Below are 7,395 nucleotides of genomic sequence, written 5' to 3' on the forward strand. Positions count from 1 at the left end.
AGGGGAGGGGGCTCTGCTTCGCGCACCGGGGCTTCTGACCTTCCCCTGCGTGTTTTTCTGGGTTTTTAAAGCAGGGTCTCACTCTGTAACCCAGACTAGGCTTGAAGTCTCTGTGTGTAGCTCGGGCTGGACTCGAACTCATAGCGATCCTTCTGCCTCTGGCTCATGCGTGATGCCTGGTTTATTTAAATGCTCCTCCACTAAGGTTCTCTGCAGTAGTTGGCTGACCCCCAACTTTCTCCGGCTCTCTGAGGCCACCCTGGATCACCCCACCCCCAAACCTAGCAGATGGGAAGGATGCGGCAGCTTTAAGATAATGATACGTTCCGGATGCAGGGAGGGTCCAGGGTGCACCAGGAAGCAGCCTCTTTGAAGAGGCCAGAGACACCGGAAGACACCGGCTGGAAACAGGGGTCTGGGGTAGAAAACAGCTTGAGCTCTCGAGAGAGTTGCATACAGAATTACCTGCCCCACCCGCCTCAGGTTTCTCGAAAGGCCTTGTAGCCTGGGCCTCCTGAGCAGAAACTAGGGTCTCAGCATAAAGAGCACAGCCACCCTGCTGACTCTAAAGACATCCTGGTGATTGCGACCCAAGTCAGTGACCAATGAATGTTCCCACTCTGGTGATGCTGAGTCCTGGGATGCTGCTGGCCTACCAGGAAGCAGGGAAGGTAAGATAGGAATAGTGGTGTCTATGAGGACCATCAGAGAAAGCAGGACAGCCCCCTGGCGTGGCACAGCGCCAGTGTCACTCAAACTGCGGCCCCGCAGGCTTCCAGACCAGAGGGACCATCCCACAGACTCTACCTCCTACCACCCACCAGCCCATGTGAGAACACTTCCCTTTCAGTCTCCGGAAGGCTGAGGCTTCTCCTAGGACATTCCCAGAATGCCAGGCAGTCCCCTGGAATGCTGGCCCTACCACAGGCTGCCCACAAGATCTGGGCCCTGGCCCGTCCCAGCCACAAGCTGGGCAGAATGCTCAGTTGACCAGTTCTCAGGGTGATCTGCGCCCATACACATCCCTGTCCCAGGCAATCCGCTCCAGGGACCACCATAGAGGAAGGGTAGACAGCGTGGCCTTCCCATCATCAAAGCCCTTAGCATCCTTGCTGGGAAATCAAGTTCCTCCCCTAGGAGTTCACAGCAAAGGTCACCAAGAACTAGGTTGAGCCAGGCATAGTGGTGCACGTCTTTAATCCCAGGACTCGGGAGGCAGAGGCAGGTGGATCTCTGTGAGTTCAAGGTCAGCCTGGTCTACAAAGTGAGTCCAGGACAGCCAAGGCTACACAGAGAAACCTTGTCTCAAAAAACCAAATAAATAAATAAATAAAAAGTAAAAAACCTAGGTTGATACTCAGCCTCCCTCTTTGGCTGTGTGACTTTCGGCAGGCTCTCAGAGCTCCCCTCTTCTGTAGCAAAGATACAAATTCCTGGCTATGGGGGAATCACACCTGTAATCCCAGAACTTGGGGGTGCAGGAGCTGGAGGATTGCCACAAGTTCAAGGCTAGCCTTGGGGGAGCGAGTCAGGAGACTAAAGGCAATAACACCCAAAAACCTGTACTGAGGGATGTCTGGGATCTGGTACTCAGCTCAAATGTGTTTAACCCAGAGGCATCTCGGGCAGACTCGGACAAGTCAGCTTTATTACACATCAGCCAGTTAAGCCAATGCTTGATATGTGTCAGGGCTTCATAAATGCTAGCCATCGATTAGTCATCTTAGCGTCACGTCAGGGCATGGGTGCATGGGCCATCCATCCCGACCCTTAGGCTCAAGCCATGGCGGCGGGGGGGGGGGGGGGGGGAGACGGCTGGGTTATGCAAACCTATTATCTCAGCACGTAGAGGCAGAAGGATCAGAAGTACGAGGTCATCCTAAGCTATATACAGAATTCTGGGCCAGCCCAAGCTATAGGAAACCTTGCCTCAAAAACCCAAACCTGGGAGCCGGAGCAAAGGCTCGGAGGGTAAAGGCGTACGCCATCAAGGCTGAAGGTCTAGATTCAGTCTCCGGAACCGCCATGGTAGAAGGTAAAGAGTGGCAACTCCCTCAAGTTGTCCCCTGACATGTCCTCCATCTTGGTCGCTAGGGTACCCAAATGCCCCTACCTTCATCCATCCATACATATGTAAATGCAAAAATTTTTTTTAAAAAAGGTCTGGGGAGATGGCTCAGTCAGTTGATTGTGCAACTATAAGGACTCCAGTGCAAATCCCTAACACCCACATATAGAGCTAGGCATATGGTGCACGGCTTTTTCTTTTCCCCTGAGACAGGGTTTCTCTGTGAGTTCGAGGCCAGCCTGGTCTACAAAGCGAGTCCAGGATAGTCAAGGCTACACAGAGAAACCCAGTCTCGAAAAACCAAAAAAAAGAAAGAAAGACACTCAAAACTAAGGCAGGTAGGAGATGGCGCAGCGGTTAAGAGCACTTGCTGCTCTTCTAGAGGGCACAGGCTCAGATCTCAGCACCTGTGGTGGCTCGTAACCACCTCTAACTCCGGTTCCAAGAGACCCGACAGTTTTTTCCAGCCTCCCCAGGGTCCCAAACCCCATGGTGCACATACACACACACACACATAAATAAGCAAACTTTTATTTTATTTTTGGTTTTTTTCAACAGGGTCTCTCTGTGTAGCATTGGCTGTCCTAGACCCACTTTGTAGACCAGGCTGGCCTCAAACTCACAGCGATCCACCTGCCTCTGCCTCCCAAGTGCTGGGATTAGAGTCGTGCACCACCACTCCCGACAACTTTTTTTTTTGGTTTTTCAAGACAGGGTTTCTCTGTGTAGCCTTGGCTATCCTGGACTCACTTTGTAGACCAGGCTGGCCTTGAACTCACAGCGATCCGCCTGCCTCTGCCTCCCGAGTGCTGGGATTAAAGGCATGCGCCACCACGCCCGGCTCCGACAACTTTTAAAATTTTTAAACTGGGCAGTGGTGGCATATGCCTTTAATCCCAGCACTTGGGAGACAGAGGCAGGCGGATCTCTGTGAGTTCAAGGCCAGCCTGGTCTACAAAACAAGTCCAGGGCAGCCAAGGCTCTACTACACAGAGAAACCTTGTCTTGAAAAACAAAAACAAACAAACAAACAAACAAAAATATATATATATACACAACACCAACCTCTGACCTATACACACATGCACACAGGTCCACACATATTCACTCACTCACATGAGTGCACAGGTACACACATGCATGCACACACATACAGACATGCACACTCATGTGGGCGCACATACACACATGTACACACATACCGAGAAACTGTTGCTGATGGAGAATGCAGAGAGGCTCCTTGGATTTCCCCTTAGGACAAGTTCAGGTCCAGCACTCAGAACAGAGGCCTACATGTTGGGGAAGTCCATCTGGCTCTGGATGAGGTCATCTGTGGAGAATTGGGGTCCATCTCAGCACAACCAAAGCCTTCATTGTTACCATTTCATGTGCCACCCTTGGGAACAGACAATACATCCACAGCCACATAGTTCAAATACAAATGACCAAACAACCTTCACTGCCCGTTCCCACCCCACCCCCTCTGCGGCTGGTTAGAGAGCTTCCTTTTGTTGTTCATTAAATACAGACAGGCAAACATGGATATATATTCAACTCCGCTGATGGTTTTGTTTGTTTTGTGATATTTTCAATTAAAGTCATGGCCTTGCGTGTGTTAGGTGAGCAGTCTGTTACCCAGCCCCTCACTGGGGTAGTCTAGGCAGGAGTTCTACCGCTGAGCCACACCCGCAGCCCCTCACTGGGGGATTCTAGGCAGGTGCTCTACCACTGAGCTACACCCCCAGCCCCTCACTGGGGGATTCTAGGCAGGTGCTCTACCACTAAGCCACACCCCCAGCCACTCACTGGGAGATTCTAGGCAGGTGTTCTACCACTGAGCCACACCCCCAGCCCCTCACTGGGGGATTCTAGGCAGGAGCTCTACCACTGAGCCACACCCCAGCCCCTCACTGGGGGATTCTAGGCAGGGGCTCTACCACTGAGCCACACCCCAGCCCCTCACTGGGGGATTCTAGGCAGGGGCTCTACCACTGAGCCACACCCCAGCCCCTCACTGGGGGATTCTAGGCAGGTGCTCTACCACTGAGCCACACCCCAGCCCCTCACTGGGGGATTCTAGGCAGGTGTTCTACCACTGAGCCACACCCCAGCCCCTCACTGGAGGATTCTAGGCAGGGGCTCTACCACTGAGCCACACCCCAGCCCCTCACTGGGGGATTCTAGGCAGGGGCTCTACCACTGAGCCACACCCCAGCCCCTCACTGGGGGATTCTAGGCAGGTGCTCTACCACTGAACCACACCCTAGCCCCTCACTGGGGGATTCTAGGCAGGTGCTCTACCACTGAGCCACACCCCAGCCCCTCTTGGGGGATTCTAGGCAGGTGCTCTACCACTGAACCACACCCCAGCCCCTCACTGGGGGATTCTAGGCAGGTGCGCCACCACTGAGCCATACCCCAGCCCCTCACTGGGGGATTCTAGACAGGTGCTCTACCACTGAGCCACACCCAGCCCCTCACTGGGGGATTCTAGGCAGGTGCGCCACCACTGAGCCACACCCAGCCCCTCACTGGGGGATTCTAGGCAGGGGCTCTACCACTGAGCCACACCCCAGCCCCTCACTGGGGGATTCTAGGCAGGTGCGCCACCACTGAGCCACACCCAGCCCCTCACTGGGGGATTCTAGGCAGGGCTCTGCCACTGAGCCACACCCCAGCCCCTCACTGGGGGATTCATGGTAAGCATTCTACAGTGGAGTTACCACCTCATGCCTTGCTTCTTTGATTTTGGTTTTGCAAGAAAGGCTCTCATAAGCCAAAGCTGCATACCAACTCCTTTCCTCAGCATCCCAAGTGCACCATTTCACTCAGCCCGGCTGGCCTTAAGGTGAGAGTAACTACATGTGCCGCCATGCCTAACCACACCTGTTTTGTTTTGTTTTTTTCCCACTTGGGTTCCAGGGATTGAATTCAGGTCTTTATTTTTTTATATTGAGACAGGGTTTCTCTGTGCAGCCTTGGCTGTCCTAGACTCACTTTGTAGACCAGGCTGGCCTCAAACTCATAGAAATCCAACTGCCTCTGAACTCCCAAGTGCTGGGATTACAGGCGTGCGCCACTGTGCCCAGCTTGAATTCAGGTCTTTATGTTTGTACTGTGACTACTTACTGACTTTTCAGCCCCACTTTTACTTCATATGTCTTTTTTTGTTTGTTTGTTTTTTGTTTTTGTTTTTCAAGACAGGGTTTCTCTATGTAGCCGTGGCCATCCTGGACTCACTTTGTAGACCAGACTGGCCTTGAACTCACAGCGATCTGCCTGCCTCTGCCTCCCGAGTGCTGGGATTAAAGGCATGCTCCACCACGTCCAGCTTACTTCATGTGTCTTACGACTCATTCTTTGTTTAAAAAAAAGAGTAGCTTCAGCCGGGCGATACTGGCGCACACCTTTAATCCCAGCACTCGGTAGGCAGAGGCAGGCGGATTGTTGTGAGTTCGAGGCCAGCCTGGTCTACAGAGTGAGTCCAAGATAGCCAGGAATGTTACACTGAGAAACCATATCTCAGGGGGAAAAAATAAAAAAAGAGCCACATCTTCCCCAAGTGTCCCTGACTCTGGCACCCCGTGTCCTATGAGGGGTGAGCTAGCTCTGTACACATCACGAGGTCTTCTCTTCGGCCCTGCCTCAGGTCCCTCTGGGGAAAGATGGGGACATGGACACTGTGTCCCTGGGCCCCGTGGGGACCCAAGTGCCACCTGATCCTTGCACAGCACAAACAGAACATTTAGCGGAGGCCAGGCCTGAGTTCCTCCTGGCTGGAAGCCTTGCCTTGCATTTGCTCCTGACAGGAAAGAAGGCCACAGGGACAGGTTGCCCTGCTCCCCAATACTTACCTTAGTTCCCTGAGGGAGGACCCCTGGAGGGTCTCCAGAATTCCCATGATCCCCTAGGACTGCCACGGCAGAGGCAGGACTCCCAAGGGGCCCAGCTATGACTCCTCGGCCTGCGCAGCCCTCATCTCCTAGGTTGTCACAAGATTTTTTTTTTTAAACAATTTTTTTGTGACAGGGTCTGGGGTGGTTTGAATAGGTTTCGCCCCCATAGACTTAAGTGTTTGAATACTTGGCCCATAGGGAGAGGCATGATTAGGAGGTGTGGCCTTATTGGAGTGGGTGTGGCCTTGTTGGAGGAAGTGTGCCAATCTCGGGGCTGGCTTTGAGGTCTCCTATGCACAAGCCTCACCCAGTGTGGACATTCAGTCTCTTCCTGTCTGCCTGGGTTTTAGAGCTCTCAGCTCCTTCTCCAGCACCATGTCTGCCTGCAGGCTGCCATGCTTCCCGCCAAGATGATGATGGACTAAGCCTCTGAAACTCTAAGCCAGCCCCGGTTAAATGCTTTCCTTTACAAGAGTTCCTGTGGTGTCTCTTCACAGCAACAGAAAACCCTAACTAAGACAGAGGCTAAGTAGCCCAGGCTAGCCTCAAACTTACCATGTAGCTGAGGATGACCTTGAACTCTGGATCCTCTTGCCTCTACCTCCCAAGCCCCGAGCCGACAGCCATTCGCCACCATACCCAGCTCCCTGGAGCTCCATGCTATAGCTTACAGGCACCGCCTTACCTCCCTCCCCTTCTTGCAGTCTCTCACCTCCTGGCTTTCCTGGAAGTCTTCACACTTTCCCAGGAGCGCCTGCTGCAGGGCAGGGCAGAGGAAGGCTGTGGCTGACTTTTCACTGCTTCAGTGGGTGAAGACACAGATGGCCTGGCCCTGAGAGGCCATCATCACAGAACGGCTGCCCGGTGGGGCTGCTCACAGCTGCCTGGGGTCTTGTCCTAGCCGGACCTCAGTTCCCAGTTCCCCTGCTCTCACTCAGACATCAGTGCTGAGCAGCTGTAGGAGGGCCGAGGCAGAAGCTGTCCAGCTGCCAGAAAATATCTACAAATAAACAATGTGTACTGTACATTAGGTTAAAAATTAAACAACATAATCTTAAATTTCTATCAACATACAATATGTACAATACATTAAGCAAAAGCTGAACAAAATAATCTTAAATTTTTGGTGCTGGAGAGGTGGCTCAGTGGCTAAGAGCACTCGCTGCACTTCTAGGGTCCTAAGTTCAAGTCCCAGAAACCACATAGCAACTCACGACTGTCTGATGTGTCTTCTGGTGTGCGGATGTACATGCAGACAAATTCCTCATATACGTTAAATAAATAAATAAATACATCTTCAAAAATCTTACATTTTTACCAATGTACAATACCAATGTAAACAAAACACAAATGCATCCCATACTGTACAATAGCCTCTTTAAAATGCTTTAAACCTAGTATATCTACTGGACGCCATCTCATCATGAGCCT

This window comes from Acomys russatus, chromosome 19 (assembly GCF_903995435.1).
Source record: "Acomys russatus chromosome 19, mAcoRus1.1, whole genome shotgun sequence".
Lineage (NCBI taxonomy): Eukaryota > Metazoa > Chordata > Mammalia > Rodentia > Muridae > Acomys > Acomys russatus.